The sequence below is a fragment of the Colobus angolensis genome, unplaced genomic scaffold (assembly GCF_000951035.1).
Source record: "Colobus angolensis palliatus isolate OR3802 unplaced genomic scaffold, Cang.pa_1.0 Scaffold46, whole genome shotgun sequence".
Classification (NCBI taxonomy): domain Eukaryota; kingdom Metazoa; phylum Chordata; class Mammalia; order Primates; family Cercopithecidae; genus Colobus; species Colobus angolensis.
In genome coordinates, this window is record NW_012118043.1 from 13,930,147 (window position 1) to 13,951,453 (window position 21,307).

Here is a 21,307-nt window from a genome sequence, read left to right on the forward strand (position 1 = left end):
TGAATTATTTAAAAGAGTTCTAGGTGACATACTATGTAGGAATACGTCAGTCAGGGTCCTATCAGGGAAGCAGACCACTATTAATGATGTGGAGTAAGCAATTTATTACAGGAATTTGATCTTTCACAATTGTGAGGTCTCATAAAAAGTCTATGAAAGGTTTGTTGCCCCTGCATCTGCTGGTGGAGCTGACGTGTCAGCAGGTCAGTGGAGCTGATAATAAGGAAGCAAAGCTGGATATAAAGCAGGAGAGAGGAAAAAACTGGAATCCACATCAGTTCCTTGCCACCTCCAACTTTGATGACACAGGTGATCTGCAGAAAATGCTAACACTTTTTGCTACATTGTGGCATATGCACCTGGCTTGGGACTTGGAGGAACTGAAGAAGCAGATCTTGTGAAGCTGGAGGAGCTGAGGGCTGGCTGTGGCCCCACACCAACAAGGTGAGACAGCAGATTAGTGATGAAGTGTGCAAGCAGCAGGCGTAGGTGGTGACCAACACTGACCTTGCTTCTTCACTTTCCGAATCTCATGCAAATATCCCTTGTGGCCAACCCTAACCCAGAGTCATATAGGAAAGGGAATTTTGGGGGATGAAATTCTAGATTAGTTAAAATAACACATCCCAAAACCACCTCAAGGAATTATTGAAGGGGTTGTGTGATTGGAGACCTCTGTTTGGCACACATCCTCACTGCCAAATTAACTTTCTCTACCCAGAATTCCTTCCCTCTCTTTGCCTTTTGTTAATAGACTCTGCCTCCCTACCAACTGGATGAATAAAACAGACTGTCCCTGACTTCATGAAACTTAAAAACAAGTCTACAACTTTGAGAGTCAAAATATTAAATTCAGACATGTGGGTAACTCAAAGAGATTTATCCTGAGTGTTTATAATTACATGGGAGTGTTGAATACATTGGTGATCACTGATGCAGTCCACGTTCTCGGAGACTCTCCCACTCTACTCTATAAAAAAAACACTGAAAAAGCACCTTCACACTGCAACTAGCTATTTGCTCAAAGGGTTGCCGTATCTTAGATGCACATTTTCTTTCTGAATTCCCCTGTTTTGGAAATATATAATGGAGTCTGTAATGAAATCTGTAAATAGAAAAGATTTCTCTTATTCCAATCAGGAGTTCTTATAAACCATTGAATGATTTTTAAGCAATGAGAATGACATCGTCAGATTTGTGTTTTAAAAAGACTTATGTGTGAATGAGGAAGAGAGGACCTAGAACAGGTGCAGGTGATGAATTAGCCTGGTAGTTGGTGAGAATCTGGTAGTCTGGATATGGAAGGTGATGGTGGAGAAGGAGAGAGGCAAGTAGATTTCAGAGACGCTTGAGAAATGAAATCAGTAAGAGTTGTTAAATTAGATATATGGTAAGGGAAGAAACTCTTCCTAATTTCCTCTTATTCATGCTTATTTTGAAGAATAACTTCAAAATTCTGGCTTGTGTGAATAGGTGGATAGAAGTGTTAGTCATCGGGATACCAAATGTGGAAGTGTTGTGGGAAAGATTATGAGGCTACTCATGGATCTGTTGAGACATGATTAAATTAGAGAAGCTCCTGAGACCTAAATGGGGATGTCAGTTGTGTATTTCAGACCTGGAGCTGAGAGAGAAAAAAAACGGATTGGAGATATAAATTCAGGAGTCAAGGATGTATATGTAGTAATTAAAGCAATGGAAATCAAAGAATTTTCATTTTTATAAAAGAATATTAGTAACTATAGTATATAGAGTGGTGGGCATGTTTTGGCCATCTTTTCATTTTGAGGTAAATTTTCCCTCATGGAAGCCCAGGGAATTAAATATTCCCCCTACCCACCTGTGGAAAGTAGAGAGCAGGAAGGGGACCTAGACTCAGCCAAGGTGATACTCCCACTCAGGACTTTAAACTGACACAAAGATGCAGGGAGTCTTCAGAAATTATTTGTAGTGGTTACAGTGGCAGTGGCAAAAGTTCAGCCATTAGGATGGGCAAACTTTGCCAGTAACAATGTCATAACAAGCACGTTCTTGTGGTGTGGACTTGAACATGCTCTCAGCTACTTGGCCTCTACTGGAGCCTTCACATTTTAAAAGCAGGTTATTTAAAGTTCCTATTGAGTATGTGAATTGGGTGATACATACTCTATTAAATCATTTTGTTGCTTAAGTTAGTCAAAGTTGGGTTCTACTGTTTTCAAATAAGAATCCTGTTTATATAATATGTATATCAGTAAAATACATACTCTATTGTAGAAATTAACACATTACATTGTAATGATACATTTGCACATCTGCCTCCTCTATCAGACCAAGGTTTTAAAAACGGTAGTTCATGACCTAATTAGTGGATTGTGAAATCAATTTAGCGGGTCATAACCAGCAGCTTAAAATGACACAGAATAGCACATAATAGAAAATTGAAGTAAACAAATAGAACAGAATAGGAAAATAGAGGCTAAGCTTTGCTTTCTGAAACTTTTCTCTTGGTTACATGCATTGAATGTTTGCACTGGCCATAATACAAAGCGTATTAACACAAAAACCACAGCGCCCTCATGTTTTCTTGGAATATAGAAAGCTGACAGAAAGTGTCATTGCCACACTAACATTAAGAAAAAGCTGGGTAATCTACAAAATTCTAACTTTTCTGGGGCCCATCAGAGAGGTGAGGTTACAGGGTCACCAGGTAAATAAATTGCAAAAGTCAAAAAGCCCCTCTGAAAACAGATCGGACCCATGAACTGATTCACCTTGGGTAGAGCATGAGAGGAAGGAAGACAAGGTAATTCAAAATTAAAGGACAAGCAAAACCAAGAAAGGGACATTATATTAGTACATTTTCATGCTGCTGATAGAAACATACCCGAGACTGGGCAATTTACAAAAGAAAAAGGTTTAATGGAATTTACAGTTTCATGTGACTGGGAAAGCCTCACGATCATGGTGGAAGGCAAGGAGGAGCAAGTCACATCTTAGGTGGATGGTGGCAGGCAAAAAGAGCTTGTGCAGAGCAATTCCTGTTTTTAAAACCATTAGATCTTGTGAGACTCCTTCGCTATCACGAGAACAGCATGGGAAAGACCCATCCCCATATTCAGTCATCTCCCACCAGGTCCCTCCCACAACACGTGAGAGGCTACAAGATGAGATTTGGGTGGGCCACAGAGCCAAACCATATCAGATATCTTATGACAAGGCGGAGTATAAGTGGAAGCATTTAAATCCCCTTGACTGTCACTGGAAACCATGCTGCTGTGAAGTATTTAGTCAGGAGGCTACATTTTAATCAAAGTGATGTTATCGAGAGTTTATTTAAAATAACATTCATAAACACCTATGCAACAAGTGTATTCCTCTTTCTAGAACAGATGTGTTCCTGAAGAGTTGTGCATAGAAAAAAAATTGTTCAATTAAGTCTGTTTTCTTCCATTGTTGACACTTAGTGATATGTTGTATCAATTTCTCACTAATCTTCATTGACCACTAAGCTTAATGTTTCTTTGCTATCCTCCTCCCCCAAATTAATTAATCATAAAAGCATCAGGGATATTTTGGTGATTGAACAGATTTTTTTTCTATAAAGAGAGAAACATTTCTAAAGTCAGCAATGATCACTTAATTTATAGTCTCAAAATGGACAACACTAATTCTCACATTTAAAAAAACTCTAAGTGGAATACTGTTGTATAGCAGCATATTGATTCTAAATATAAATATTTATACTCTATAAGGATTGTTTGAAAAGTAATTTATATGACTTTTTAAGATATTGATTGTATTGCAATGCAAAATAATTATTGCAAAAATATAAACAGAATTTCCTGTCACTTTCTCATATAAATTCCTTGTAGGGTAAAACATTGATTATGATATAATGGTACCGATTATGATATAATCAATGAATTAAGTTTCACTGATGATGAAATAAAATGTAGTGTCTTTAGTTGCTCTTAGTCTGCTTATCTACTTTTTTTGTTTTGCTTTGAGACGGGGTCTCATTATGTTGCCCAGCTGGTCCTGAACTTCTGGGATAAAGTGATCCTCCTGCCTCAGTCTCCCTAGTAGCTGGGACTATAGGCACATGCCAGTGCATCTGGCTTATCTACTTTTTTACAGCGTTGATGGTCTCCATCACTTCTCTCCCAAATGTGATTTTCTCTTTCTCCAAAAGCTGCACTGTTTGAGGGTTGCTCAGCCTGATTTCTCAGCAGCTTCTTCTTGATATGAGAATAAATTTTACAACACATTTTACAAGGCTTCAAAGGATCTGCTCCTGCTCAGCAGCACTTCTGTGTTCAGACTAATCTCTGTAATCTATCCTCTAACATACTGAACTTATTTTAGTGCCTTGTTCTCTATTTTTTACTTATTATTATTTTTAAAAAGTTTTGTAGAGGTGGAGGTCTCACTGTATTGCCCAGGTTAGTCTCAAACTTCTGGGCTCAAATAATCCTCCTCCCTCAGCCTTCCAAAATGCTGGGATTACAGGTGTGAGGCACCACACCCGGTCCTCTTAGTGCTTTGAATAGGCCATGCTGTCTCCCTGCTAGGCCTTATTAGCTGAGTCTGGGGAAAGGGACTGTATTGTCAAGTAAGTTTAAGAAATTTGTGTACTATCACTGCTCCTTACAATTTCACAGTACAACAAAAGCAAATAAAAAACTATAAGAAATCCTTGACTTAATTTTGTCTAACCCCAAATTTCCTAAGCTTATTTTTCCTGTGTGCCTTTTTTCCTGATACATACCCTATCCTGAAGAATTGGAGTTCTGTGATACTTACTTCAGGGAAGGGTCATCAAGACAGTCTGTCCTTGATGGTTTCACAAATTCTTTGGCAGGCATGGGCTCCATTCCATTACATGGGAGACATTAGTAAGTTAGATATCCAGCTTCCAGGGACTTTCTGTCTTATTCTTTCTACTGTTTCCCTGGACATCCTGGACATGCCCATGCCCCCCAGTCCTGAGAGGAGTTCCAAATATTGTCAAAAAATGAGTATGTTTATTTTTGGACAGTAAGACTAGGGATGAGGGAGTAATTCTCCAGACATATTGCAGGCAGATTTGATGAATGCAGTGACCAATTGGATATGAGGGTGAGGGAGAAGATGAAGTCAAAGATGACGTTGGTGGTGAGTCCATTCACCAAGAAAGAAAATGGAAAGACATGTTACCACCATAGCAGGAATGATTTTAAGTTCTGGGGATAGAGCAATGAACAGAGAGACAATTTTTGTTTGTTTGTAGTCACGTAGTGCTGTGGAATATCCAGCTGGAGCCACCTGGTAATTCATAAATAGCCTTCAAGCAGACAGAACCACATGAGTAATACATTTATCTTGTAAATGTACTTCTTGAACAATTCTCACAGCATAACAGTTATCTTCTTATTAAAGCACTTCCTCTTAATCTGCTGTTAAAAGGATGTAATTTCTGTCCTTCGAAGGTCTGTAAAGTAGCAGAGGTTTAAAGAGCATGCAATGGGCAGAGAGAGTGGATGAGTTGTGGTTCCTGCATAAGTCTTTTCAGCCACAATAGTACAAGGGAAAAACCATCAGCAGTATAAGCAGCAGTTTAATGTGATGTGTCTACTATCAGTACTTGATATGTATTCAGCACTTAGTAGGTGCTGAGAACTCTGTCTTGGGTGCTTTCACGCATGCCATCACATTCTCCCAAAAGGGCAGCATTTTCAACCCTGGAAATAATTGAAAACGTGTCAGGAAGGTAACTCTATTCTACCAGAGGTAATGTGTATTTTTCAAATGAACCAATAATAGACGAATTCCAGTCTATGTAATTAAATGTAATTTCAAAATCATTTTTTGAAGATGAGCACAGATAAAATGTAAGAGGCTTACTAAATTTTTTCTGTGATCAATAGTCCCTAAGATAGGGAAAAAGAAAGCCACAAACTAGAAGTTGGTTGAAAACTCTCAGGAGGTCTTAGCTTCCCTAAGAAAAATATATTCAATTTTTTATTTAACATGAATTCATTCTTGGCTTGAGTTTTCAGAAATCTATATGTTATGCTCAAACCAAAAGGAGAAAGCTAATGTGCAATATACTCTTTAATAAAATGGTGACTCAAGGGTCTTTTCTCCTGTGACATCAAGAAAGCAGGTCAACAAAAGGCTATTCTTCATTTTTTTTTTTTTCTCTTCTGTATTTTATAATTTTTCCCAAATTAAAATCCATTACTTTTGCAATAAGTGAAAAAAAGCAAGAAAAAAGGATAATGGAATTATTCTTGGTAAAGTGTATTAAACCCTCAAATATTAAAATTTGCAAAAACAAGTTACTAAAAAAATTGATTTTTTTAACACGATGAAACAACCCTCCCTATGTCACATTTGGTTTCCTTTTGCTCATTTAAGAAGAAAGAGTATTCAGGGACAGTTTGAGGTATTGATCTACCTTGCTATCAGCCTTCCCCACCTCTTCTCAAATGATATTTAAAAAGGTCGATTTCTATGTTCAAGTCCATTTGTCCAGTACCTGGTCTTGATGTAAGCTTCTTTTAATTACAGTTTTTTAAAACAGTCACAAGCCTTGACAAGCCTGTTTCTCCCAGAAACAAATTAAAGAATCAGAACTCTGAATATCTGATTCACCATTTTCCTGACTAACGGATGGCAAAAACAAAAAAAGTCAAGATGTATAAAAACACAAAAAAATTAAGCCTGTAAATGAACAGCTATACAAGCAAGAATCAACCAGTAAAGGGACAAAGAAAATGGGGTAGATTCATACAATAGAATGCTATCCAGCAATTAAATGGAATGGGCTACAGACTCATGCTATGATATGGATGAATTTTAAAAACATTATGTTATGTGAAAGAAGCCAGATACAAGAGACCACATGTTATATGATTCTGTTGAAATGAAATTTCCAGAAAAGGCAAATCTACAAAGACTGAAATCAGATTACTGGTATCTGAGTGGGATGGGTGGTGAGGAGAATTAAAAGTAATGGGCATGAGGATCTCACTGAAGTAATGGAAATGTTTTAAAACTGATTTATTGTGATGGCTGCACAACTTGATAAATGTATTATTAAAATGATTGAAATGTACACTTTTTGAAATGAGAGATTTATACAGTATGTAAAATTTGCCTTAATTGGTTATAAAATGTTAATTTAAAAAATAGAAATAACTTTAAACTTTGGTTTATTTTTATTCTTTTTTTCCGACACCTTTATTTCTGAATATATGAAATATATAGTCAACTTTAAAAAGATATGTTAACCCCAACAAAGAACTAGACTTGCAGGTAGAATATAGACTACAAGAGGACAACGTATATGTGGGTTGCATGGTCAACTACCAGCCGTAAATCACAGATATGATCTAGTGAGGCCAATAAACACAGAGATTAAGAGCAGTGTTGGGAGTCAGATGGATCAGCATCAAATCTTGCCTCCACTATTTACTAGCTGGGTGAACTTGACTAAATTCCTTAACAATGCACAAAGTGAAGATTATAATGGTGTGACCACAGAAGATTGTCAGAATTACATGAAATCATGTTTTGGGAACATGTAAATGGGGGCTACATGCCATTACTGAGTGATAGTTCAATAATTTCCCCATTCATCATAGTTTTAAAAGTGTATAATTATTAGAACAAATGGATCAAACCACTTGAAAAACACTATATTTAAGTAAAACATTGAACATTTTAAAATTAAGTTTAGAACTGGACTTGAATTTATGATCCACACTATTAATGCCACAATAGTTACTCTTACCATAATCTGTCCCATAAATTAGTGTTATTATTTTAAAATACATCTGCAACACATTGTTTGTTTATGTCTTTATTACAGACATAATAAAGTTTCAGTTTCAGAGTTAAATTGGGATATTAGTAAATTTATTAGGGCTTAGAATTTTTTGTTCATACATATTCTACTGACTTTAAAAGTAAAATATGGCTGAGCACAGTGGCTCACGCCTATAATCCCAGCACTTTGGGAGGCCTAGGTGGGCGGATCACGAGGTCAGGAGATCGAGACCATCCTGGCTAACACGGTGAAACCCTGTCTCTACTAAAAATACAAAAAATTAGCCGGGCATGGTGGCAGGCGCCTGTAGTTCCAGCTATTCGGGAGGCTGAGGCAGGAGAATGGTATGAACCCGGGAGGCGGAGCTTGCAGTGAGCCGAGATCGCGCTACTGCACTCCAGCCTGGGGGACAGAGCAAGACTCCATCTCAAAAAAAAAAAAAAGTAAAATATTTAAATATAGATTTTGCATATCAGTATTTAATACAGTGCAATATATTAACTGAAAAGTAATTTTTAAAACTATATAGTTCTTGTTATATTAAGCCCTAAGATATAAATTAAAGCTTAATCCAGCTTCACTTTCATCTCCATATCTTAGTAGATTTTATTTTCTTCTTTACCTGCCTAGCTTATATTTAGTTTTTTCTAGGGCTAGGATGGATAGCTGCAAGATTTTAGTTGGGCATATCATCAGAACTTTCCAGCTTCTCTCTTAGTCATGGATTATGAACATCCTAGATGATTTCTTCTATAGTTTTGAAAGCAAGGATTCAGTCTTTTCTTTTCAACTGGTGATTACTGGTTTATAGCCATCTTCCCAATATCAACTAGCAAAAGGTAGAAAGGCCAGAAACAAAACAAACATAGTATCTCCTTTCCTGTTCATAGCTCTTACCTTCCCTGACATTCTCTCTAAGCAGTGGGAAGAGAAAAGTGAGCATTACAAACTATAACCCCACTTCAATAGGATGGTTGCTGTAACAATCCAATGATAGTCATTTCCCATAAAGAGGTCTTTTTCCTCCTGAAAGATGTCTCTTGCTGTGACTGCTCTTCTCAATATTGCTTGAAATTAAATTCAATGGTAGTGTCTTCACTGCTGAGGCTTCCCATGCAACTTGGAACTGGTATAGTTTAGACATAGAAAAAGGCATGTCAGAGAAAAAGGAATGTCAGAGACTATCCTAATCCAATCCTCTTTAGTAAGAAAGTTGTTTCTGATACAACTGTTTTAGTACAAGTTTCTTCTGACTAATACTTCAAAAATGTTGTGTCCATACCTGTTTATCTAATTATGTGTATAGAAAAATATTCTGAAACAGAAGGGGTTCTAAACAGACCTAAAATGTATTATAACCACTGTGGTTCTCAAACTCCTGGAGGCTTCAGAACCACTTGGAGGATCTGTGAAACAGATTGCTGCCTCCTTTCTCTCTTACCCCTTGCCCCAGTTTCTAATTCAGCAGATTTAGGATAGAGACATAGAATTCACATTTCTAACAAGTTCCCATGTGCTGCTGCTGCTGCTGCTGCTGGTCCAGGGGCTACACTTTGAGAACCATCATTCTAGAAGCCCAGCTACACTATCTGCTGACCCCAATTCTTATAAAGTCCACATTACAGATGCAATATTTTAACATCAGAATGGAAAGATTTTCCATTATGAATCTCCTGAATGAAGAATACCACTGAAACCATAACTAATCCAAGTGCTTTTTTTAAAAACACAGACTTCTGTTGCCTAGGGAACAAACTGAGCTAGAAGAGGTTTCTTAACCAGTGTTGCTCAGTTCAAGATTTTATTTTCTACAATCCAATACATGTCTCCAAGTAGGTCATTTTCTTTTCTGTATCTCTGTTACCTAATCTCTATATAGAAATATATATATGTATATATTTGTATGTATATATACAGTCTGTGTGAATATATACACATTCTATACACTTGTTTTAAAATAATAAAAAGTAAAAGAATTAGATTGTAGTTTTTTACAAGAATTTAAAACAAGAGTTGACACACATATGTTACTGATTCTCACATTTGTCCTTTGTATAGACATTTTAAAATTGTATAGCATTTTATCTTCTTCCTTCTGTGCTTGTGGGACATATACAATATGTATATTGTAATTAATAGTATAATGTAATTAATAATATAACAATCATAATGTAATTAATAGTATATTGTAACCTGGAAAATTCTTAGTGTAGGTTTGACTTTACAGAATAGAGGTGCTTCTAAAAAATTGAGTATAAATGAACCTGGATGTCAAAACCAATTCTCTTACTGATTCTCATTATGAAACTGAAGATAGGCTCCTTTGGGGGGAAAATTGGCTCTAGTACATAATAAAATCATGCCTAAGAATACAATAAATTCTTTAAATAGAAAAATGGTAATTTTCTGATAAAAATAATAATAGCCAATGTGTGCCACAAATTATGAATACTAAGTAACTAGGGTCATTCTCATGTTTTATATGCTTGCTTAAAGGTCAAAAAGAAAAATAACTGTTAGCCTAGCTGAAAAGAACTTCTGGGATGAAAACATAACTAAGACTTTGCAAGCTCCTTAACACTGAGTAGTAGGATGGTGTCAAAGTTGCTTGGGATGATTGGATCAGCAGCACTTTGTTGTGGAAGTGACTGGCTTTTAAAAAATATATATTTTTGCCTTATTTGAAATGGAGGGAAAACTAAGAAAGTCAGCAATTATAAGATATAGCAATGGATGTTAAAGAAAAAAGAAATCAATGACACTTGTTAAAGCACGGTAGGAAAGACTTTATTCTGAACCTTCATGATAGGTGTAGGGAGCACTGCAATGGGGTTTTAGAGTGAGAGAGAGAAAGATTGGTCTCAACTCTGAATACAGCACAACCAAGCAGGAATTTATAGCTAAGGAGAAGCGTGGCAGTCAGCAGATGAAAAATTATGAAGAGGAAACATCATGGGTAAGGGGTATTCTGGCTAAACAGACCTAATAGGATTCTTGCTTAAGACAGGCCAAGGTATTACCTGAGGGGGATGGTAGAGGATGAGGAACCTGATCAGATATTGAGGATGATCAGATATGAAGGGCAGGGGTTCTTGCTAAACTGACTTAGCAGAGTTCTTTTCTAAAACTGAATTTTACAAGAAAGTGCATAGATGAGTCTAGGAAAAGGTTCAGAAGCCTGACAAAAGTTGAACCAAGCAAAAAATATTTGTCATAAACAAATGCTTGGGGTGGCATGTCCATTAAAGCTGTAGGCCAGGAGACCTGAAAATGTTCTAAAGCTAGTCAGTCTGGCATCTATGAAGTTAGTTCCCTGGAATTAAACTTTTAGTAGAGGATTTCTTGAAGAGGCAGTGCAGTAGGGTGATAAGACCACAAATTCATAATCAGACAGGCTAGGTTCTACTCTTGGCTTTGTAGCATTTAAGCCGTATGACCACAGCCTTGCTACCATAAACCAGCAACATTGGCATTGCCTGGAAATTTATTAGAAATCCCGAAGCTCAGACATAGCCCAGACCCACTGAATCAAAATCTGTACTTTAAGAAGATCCTTGAGTAATTCATAGGCACATATATAATAAATGCTGGATGCACTGCCCAATTTCCCCTTTGGAACTGAGAAACCTAATCTCCTAGTGGCTGCAGATGCTGCCTTTTTCTAGAAAGTGCACTTGTCTGGAGAGAGCTGCTTCACCAAAGTCATGTACCCTTCTCCAAATGCAGTGTTCATCACATGACTGTCAACGTAGAAGTCCTAGTCCCCTCACCCTACCTGGAACTACTCTGAAGGGTTACTTCAGCTTCAGAGTTCCCAGGGCATTGATGAAGGATACTGTTATTATTGCATTCAGTATAAGTTCTCTCCCTGTTCAGTGCCACTTACTTCTCTTCCCTTCTACACATGTTTATCCTGAGAGACCTTCTAAGGAAACTCTGCACACTAATATCCATCTCTCGATATGTTTGCTAGAGAACCCAATCTGCACCAACACTGACATTTGAAAAATTTGAACTTTGGCCAGGTAAATTAACCTCTGGCTTTTTAGTTTTCTCATTTATAAAATGGAAATAATAATAGTATACTCCTTATGGTTTGTTGAGGATTAAATTACTAATATTTAAAAATACTTAGAGCAGAGACTGTTTTGTACAGTACCCAAAACGTATTAGTCATTATGATATAGTGGGTCTGTAAACATAAAGTTATATTAATATCTGCCATGATCACATTCCTTGTTCAAAAAACACTATTATTCATATGCAAAACCTAGGTTAATTGGGGAATTATCTATTTACTTATGTGTTCGGGCACTTTGCACGGGCCGATGGGAAGGAAGTGTAGGTACACATATACTAACATGTTATCTGAGTTAGGGTAGAGAATATCAAGCTGATAAAAGCCAGTGGGTTACACTGTCTTCAGGATATAGTGAAATTCTTATTTCCTCTTAAACAGAGAACAGTATAAAACAGAGAAGGGCTCTACAACATGAATCAAAAAGACAGTAATACATGAAAGCATTAGAATCAAATAATTTCAGGAGAGAAAGGATCTTATCCATCTAGCCCAACTATTCATACAGGAATAGATAAATCTAGCTGCCACATCTAATATATATATATATATATATATATATATATATATATATATATTTTTTTTTTAAAGCTTATCTTGTTTCTTCTTTCTGCAGGTTTAATAGTGAATGTTGCCATTCTGTCTTTCCAGAAACCAAACACACATATATGCATGTATACAAACACACACACACACACACACACACACACACATACACACAAACACATACACTCACAGTCTTGGAATTAATGCCCTGGGCCCTTGATTTTCTACTGATTTTGGTATGTTTAGCTGAATGAACCAGCTCTATCTTCTGGATGGTACTCCTTTTCTTCAGTCTCCACTGGCCTCTGTAAGGTCACATTTTTAATGCACACATCACTACAGCTCAAGTCCTCAACTCAGTGATGTTATACATCTAGTCTTTGTCAGATTCCCCTTCCTGGGTACTTTTGGGAATTCTCAGGAATTACACTGGCCAGCCATCTGGATGTGAACTGCTGTCTGCTCTTCACATATACCTCTGTCCTCCCCTTTGTGGGTCACATTTTGTGGGCCTTCCTCTTTCTGCGCTCTATACTTCCTCCCTGCAAGTGCAGGGGAAGGTGGCAATACCCTTCTCTCAATTCTTTCCAGTGATGACAGCAGCTTGATGGCAACATTTAACCAGACCTTACAGAAAGCATGGAGATGACAGAAGTAATTTAGCTATCCAAGTTATCTTTGCTGTGTAACAATAGAGGCTTAAAACAACAACCAGCACTTACTATAAATCACAGTTTTTTTGGATCCCTTTGCATCGTGGTGTCAGCTGGGGCTGCAGTCATGTAGGGGCTCAACTGAGCTGGAATTTCCAATTATATGAAACATTACAAAGCAAAGTTTGCCATAAAGTAAATTCTACAATTTCTATAAACAGAGAGGCATGAGACTTAGGTCTTAGTGTTCAAAAGCTGGATTTTCACACTCACTTGAGACAGGAGATGTGACTGGGCTCTGGATGAGGGTTAGGACTGCATATATCTCTATATAAGGGGATCTATAAATACGGTGCTCTTCAGCCCAGGTAAACCTGCTGTCTACCTGTGTTTTAGGGTAAAATTATTGTTTTGCTTTAGCAATCAAAATCACAAGTCTATGCTAAACAATAGTTAGAGAAACTAAATATATACTTCTCATGAAGTGTAGAAGTCCCAAGTACAGAAATTAATGTAAAATATGTTTTGGGGCCAGTGAAACTCCTGTCATCTAGCAGAAACAGATGCAGAAAAGAACTATTTTATATAGATACTTAAGGAACCTAGGATATTAAGAAATTCCATGGAGGATGGGTACATAAAATGGTTCATAATGAACAATTAATCTACAAGAGATGATTATCTGCCAGAGTCTCTATAATAGTTGATGTACCATGCCATTTCTCTACTGTAGTAGAAGCCACAGAGAGAATTCACTCCCCACGAACTCAAATAATTACAAGCTAAAAGAGACTATGAAAAAGTATCCTTGAAATGATTCAATAATACAAAATTTTAACATAAAACATGACATGATCCAAAGATAAAAATAAGAGGTCAACTTGAAAATAAAACAGAATTGACAGAAATGAAAAATGGAATCATTGAAATTAAATATATCTTAGATAAGTTTAGTAGCAAACAAAACAAGCTGGAAAAAATAGCAAACTGGAAATAAGTCTGAGGAAATTACCCAGAATGTAGAATAGAGAGGAAAAAAAAGATGAAAACATAAAAGAAGTTAAAAGAATGAATGAATATTAGAGTATGTTGAGTGAAAGAAGCTAGACCGAAAGGAGTACATACTGTATGCATAATTATATGAAGTGCAAGAACAGGCAAAACTAATCAAGGTGATGGAAATAAGAGGAACGATTACCTCTGGAGACAAAGGGTAATTACTGCTTGAAAAAAGACATAAGGGAGACTTCCGCACTGCTGGTAGTATTCTATATCTCAATATGGGTTGTGGCTACATGGACGTGTATATGTATATGTGTAAGTTTTTCAAGCTCTATCTGTTCAGTTTGCAGACTTAGTTCACTTCACTGTATGTGTTTAATACCTCAAAACAAAAAAGACAAACAGCAACAGACAAGATAACAGACATGGTAAATAGAATGGGAAGATCCAACATATACCTATAAAATAAGGCCCCCAGAGAGAAATGAAAGATGTAACATTAGAAGAAACTATGACAGATAATGTTTTATAACTGAAGAAAGACCCAGGTTCTCAGAATGAGGATACATTCAATGCCTGGAGAAGAGTAAGTTTAAAATATAAATAAATGCCACCTAGATGTGTCTCAGTAAAATGGTGGAATACCAAAGACAAAGAAATTCCTAAAAGCAATCACTGAGAGAAGAGAAATTACCTGTGAAGAAACAAGTAGACTAACATTGGATTTCTCTAAGACAGAAAGTAATTGTTAGGCTGGAATTCTATACCTAAGTAAACTAGTACTTAATACTAAGGGTAAAAATTGCTTGCTGAAAGTTTTTTTAAAGGATATAAAAAAGAAGAATTAGAATGCAAGAAAAGATGCGGAGCAAAGAAATTGGTAGACATGTGAGTAAATCTAAAAAAGTAATAGCTTTTGGGGTACGTGTGATTGTTGGTTACATGGATGAACTCTGTAGTGGTGAGTTCTGAAATTTTAGTACATCCATCACCCAAGTTGTGTACATTGTGTTCAATATGTAGTTTCTTTAAATGCCTCCCTCCCCTCCCACCCTCCCCGTTTTGAGTCTCCAAAGTCTATTATTTCACTCTGTATGTCTTCACATCATCATAGCTTAGCTCCCACTTGTGAGAACACATGATATTTGATTTTCCATTCCTGAGTTACTTAGAATAATGGCCTCCAGCTTTATCCAAATTGCTGCAAAAGACATTATTTTGTTTCTTTATGACTGAGTAGTATCCCATGGTGTACATGTGCCACATTTTCTTTATCTACTCATTGGTCAATGGACACTTAGGTTGGTTCTGTATCTTTGCAATTGTGAATTGTGCTGCTATAAACATCTATGTGCAAGTATCTTTTTCGTATAATGACTTCTTTTCCTCTGGGTAGATACACAGTGGTGGAATTGCTGGATCAAATAGTAGATCTACTTTTAGTTCTTTAAGGAATCTCCACACTGTTTTCCATAGTGGTTGTACTAGTTTACATTCCTACTAACAGTGTAAAAGCATTCCCTTTTCACGACATCCACACCAATATCTATTGTTTTTTTACTTTCAATTATGGACATTCTTACAGGTATCTCATTGTGGTTTTAATTTGCATTTACCTGATGATCGGTGATGTTGAGCATTTTTTCATGTTTGTTGGCTGTTTGTATACCTTCTTTTGAGAAATGTCTATTTATGCCCTTTGTCCACTTTTAGATGGGATTGTTTGTTTTTTCTTGCTGATTTATTTCAATTCCTTGTAGATGGTGGATACTAGTCCTTTGTCAGATGCATAGTTTGCAAATATTTTTTCCCATTCTGTGGGTTGTTGAGGGATGCTGTCAACCATCTACAATGCACAGGATAGTCCCTCACAGCAAAGTTAAAAATGTCCATGGAGGTAACCACACTTTAGAGAAAATTACATACACACATACACACTCAGGAAAATTTGCAAGGCTGTTCATTGCAGCATTTTTGTAGTTTATGAAAAACAAAAACTGAGAACAATGTAAATGTCTACCATTGAGAAGTAGGCAAATATTTCATCTTATATTTATACCATTGTATAACACAGTGAAATATTCTACAACAGTTAAAGTGAATAAATTAGATCTATTTGTCAACATGACTAAAGCACAAGGAGAGTTTTGAGTGACAAAAGCAAGTTGTTAAAAGAAATGGATTTATGCCACTGTACATGTAATATTATAGAAACACAATGTGATACTCTAATATATTTGGGGTAGGCTTTCTGACAAAATGGACATATATTTCTCCTTCCTGCATCCATCCCCATGGAAAGGCCCCTCCCACATGAAGTTGCATGACTTGCTTTTGCTAATGGTATCATAGTAAACAACACAGCAGAGACTTAAAAAGTGCTTGGACACCACTTTAATCTTGCTTCTCCTGGGAACTCTGGTAAGCACAACAGTGTGAATGAGTGAATAAGCCTGATCCATTCTGTTGGATGATGTGAGACACTTTGTCAAGTCATTCCTGTCACCCTGACTGACATTGAACCAACTGCCAGACATATTTGTGAAACCAAGCTAGAGATCTAGTTCTCAGCCTAGAAAGAACTACTCACCAGAGGTACAGAATTACGAGAAAAAAGATGTTTGTTGCTTTGAGCCACCAAGTTTGGAGGTGATTTGCTGCTACATACCAAAAGGTAACTGATAGAATTGTTCATAGAGAATACATAAGCATAAAAGTCTAAAAGTATGGATAGATAGATAGAACAAACACCACTTTGGATGACATTGAATCCTGGACAACAATTCTGATGAAAATTATCACCCTGATATAAGGAAGGGAGTGAAAAGGAGGAGGTGAGATTCTATTTTACCTATACATTTTTTTTTCCTTTTTTGAAATGGAATTTCGCTCTTGTTGCCCAGGCTGGAGTGCAATGGTGAGACCTCAGTTCACTGAAACCCCTGCCTCCCTGGTTCAAGCGATTTTCCTGCCTCAGCCTCCCAGGGAGCTGTGATTACAGGCACCCACCACCATGCCCAGCTAATTTTTATATTTTTCAGTATAGCTGGGGTTTCATCATGTTGGCCAGGCTGGCAAAAATAATTACTGAAAGGGCTTCCACTCTCAGGTCTGACATGTAAAGAGCTTGGAAGTTATCTCAACTTTATCATGGAAAAAAAAAAAGCTGAATAAACTGGAAATCAGTGACTTTTCTTGTACTCCTCAGAGTTGCAAGGCACACTGCCACACTGAAATTTGGACAGACAGGCAAACAGGGAATTGCCACTGAGATCAGCTAACCTGGAACATCAGGTTCTAAAGCAGGAACTGCCAGGGACACTGTAACTGGTAATTTTGATGAAGTGGAATAGCTGAAAGTGAGCAACATCTGGGGGGCTGCAGTTTTAGAGGTCTCCACACTTTTGTGGGTTTTACCTCTAGGCACCTCATCAGGTTTTCATGGTGGATCTAAGGAAAATCTTGTTATGTCTCTGGCAGAGGAAAGGGAAAAGTAACCATTTAGAAATATACCCAGAGCATTCTCTATAACAAAGGCCTTTCAACGGGAAAGGATTTTTATCAGAGCCTTACCTCATCTGGGAGGAAGGGCAATTATGTACCTCTAGTACCTCCTAGCTTTCCCATGTCACCTAAAGGTGATGTCACAGCACAGAGTGCACGTGTGAAGGTCGCAGCTTGGAAAAACAGGTCCACTAAATGACTGATGTGTATTTCATCATAACACTATAGAATGCTTCCCCTCCCAGACATCTTACTATCAAATCAATAGGACTCCAGTAGAATAACAGTGGCTTACCACTGACAGAGCTGCAAGGTGCAGACTATATTCAAGAAGCAAGTCTTAGAGAAATCTAAAGACAACAGGAGAGACAAAAATAAGGACATATAGGAATTTGAAGTCTCCATAACCTACAGGGAGGGCAAGCACTAAGCACAGCCTGACTTTTGGCCAGATTAACATAAAACCTCACACTACAGGTCTGTTTACCTAAGGTTCTATTATTTGATACACCATATACAAAAACAATAAAAATGCAACATCATATAGAACAGCAATAAAAATGCAAGGAATGCTAATAAGCATAATAATAATAAATTAAAAGATAAAAAGTAGAGTCTGAAGAAACAAAGTAAGATTCAGAACCACTCAGATATGACACAGACTGTGGAATTACCAGATAGAAAATTTAAAATATCTATGATTAATATGTCAAGGATGCTAATGAAAAAAGTAGGCAACATGCAAGGCAGATGGGTAATGTAAGCAAATAAATGAAATATTTAAGAAAGAATCAAAAAGAAATGTTAGAGATAAAAAACACTGTGACAAAAATGAAGAAGGGCTTTGATGGGCTCATCAGCAGTCTAGACATGATCAAGGGAAGAATCACCAAGCTTGAAGATACAGCAATAGAAACTTGCCAAACTGAAATGCAAAGAAGAAAAAAGAATTTTAAAATGAAACACAATATCCAAGAACTGTGAGATGATTTCAAAAGATGTAACGTATGTGTCATAGGAATAACAGAAGAAGAAGAAAGAGAAAGTGGAACAGAAGAAATATTTAAAGTAACAAATGCCTGGGGAACTTTCCAAAATTCCCCAGACGCCAAACCACAAATCCAGAAAGCTCAGAGAAACCAAGTAGGATAAATGCCAAAAAATCTACTTCTAGGCATATCATATTCAAGCTGTGGAAAACCAAAAATCTTTAAGGAAGGCAAGTTGGGGGAGGTGGGCATGGTAACACCTTACCTGTAGAAGAACAAGGTTAAGGATTACAGTGGACTTCTTGTTAGAAATCATGCAAGCAAGGAAAGAATGGAGTGGAATAAAGTGTTGAAAGAAAAAATCTAACAGTCTAGAAATCTATCCAGTGAAATTATCCTTTAAAAGAGAAGAAACTTAGACCCTCTGACAAATAAAAACTGAGAGAATTCATTGCAAGGTAGCTGCCCTGCAAGGAATGTTGAAAGTGCTTCACAAAGAAGAAAAATGATATAGGTCAAAAATTCGGATTTACATGAATAAAGGAAGACTATTGAAGAAGGAATAAACCAAAGTAAAATAGCATATTTTATTTTTCTCATTATTGGTTGGTCTAATGAACACAGCTGTTTGAAGTTATAATAATAACAATGGATTGGGCGATTATAACATATGAAGAAGTGAAATGAAATGAATGACAGCAATGTTTTAATGCATGGGAGGGATAAAACACCTTTATCTTCTTGAAACTCTTACCTCTTGCAGTCTATTACTTTGGAAAATGGACCTTTGTGACTGACTTGATAAACCACTGGAATATTTTTGTCTCAGGATCTGAATTTAGTCTTAAGAGATTTTTCAACCATGCAGTCTTTTCTAACTTTGATTTGTAGTACATCTAGAGTCACCACAACTTTCAAGAAAGACCTTAATCCTGTGCACTGTCAGGTCAACCTTTATTTGCTCCCTCTTCCATAATCCTTTGTCTGTAAACCAGAAGTAGAAATCTGTGGAACTTGAACTAAACTCTTCTCAGACTTTCTTTTGGTAAAGTTGGAATTATGTGTGTGTGGAGGCAGTGGTTGTTGGAATTTTTAGGTGCACTAAACTAAACTACAGCCATTTGGCTTGGTTGGCCTTTAAGTAATTTCTTTCATTGTGTCCAAGCTAAATCTTATTACTTCTTATAAATCATCAGCAACAAATCACGTTTATTTAGTTCTCAGTGGAGTGTGGAGGTTTTGTCATGCCACCCTAAATTATTTGCATTTTAAGAGACAGCTTTGAGTCAGAGTTGACATTTGAACCCAGCTTCCTTGAGAGCACATTTTAAATTCCTATTACCATTAAATGATTTATTCTATTTTTTTCTCCACAAATGAAATGTAGTAGGTAGGCTTATTTTTCTTTTTAAAGCGTCTGTTTTCTTCTGTAATTTTCCATAGGCAAGAATGAAATTAAAAATCTGTAGCCTTAGCAGTTTTAAAAATTATATCCTTATGATGCCAAGAGGCCAGCAGGAAAAATTCACAGGCAACTTGCTTTGGAACAATCACTAAAAATATTTTTTCCATAAAAGGTATGATTTTTCTACTGGATATTTATAAAGATAAATAACCCCATAAACTATAATGAGACAGCTTCATTTCATGAAATCACAAAAGAAACATGCATTAGAGGTAAAACAGCAACAACAAAAATAGAAATCTAAGTCATTAGAGGGATTTGTACAGAGTAATAGATATTTTAAAAACATACTATTAGCAAATTGATTGTATATACACTAATTTTCCAGCTATACTTGTTTTTACCCTGTAAAATACAGTACACAACTGCACTCCTTGAGGTTTTGACAATTGGTTCTTCTCCATTCCCTAGAACACAATTAACTAGGTTTTATTTCTCATTCACATGGCACTGCATGCTCAGTTTAGAGATATTAAGACAATAGGGTTAAACTCATCTTTTATTGTGTAGTATGTGAAAAGTCTTGAATGGATATGATTCCAAAATAGCCTGTTTTAATGCCAATGCCATGCAGCTACATGAATTTATATTGGATATTTAGATTAACTTTATAAGAAGGAATGTAAACAGTACCTGGCACAGTGCTTGGTTCATATAATTGCCATTACAATAAGGTGTACAATTCATAGTACAAATGATCATTTAAAGAATACAAGGTACCTGTACCAGAAGGCCCCCCAATGGCTATTATCAGTGAAGGTTTTTCATGGGATGTGACTGAAACACATCATGACAGTACTGGCTCTCTGGACTCTGTAACACAATCAGGCTGATCTGGTCAGCCAGGCTCCCATGTCAGCTGGCTTTATCTAATGAGAGGCACTGGTGGGAGTGTGGCAGGCAAGAAGAAGGGAGACGCCACAGTATTTCTTCTCTCCTTCTCTGTCTCCAGCAGCTTCTTCTGCTGCAGCTAAATCTCTTTTATTGCTCTAGTTTCTGCCAGATAGGTCTACTGTGGTTTCAACTTCTTCCGGGCAACTCTGACCTCCTACTTCTGATAACACCACTTTTTCCCTTTATCCCTCCAGCCTAAGGGTGACAGTAGCTTCCTGCTATGGCTGATCTCTAGGTTGTTTCACAGTGTGAGTTGACTTCACAGATCTTTCATCACCCATTTATAAACCCCTGCATCTGGTACAAAAACACAAAAGCAGTTTCTGTTTTCCTAGTTAGATCTGAAAAATACATTGACTAACTTGAGAAGCAAAAGGGATT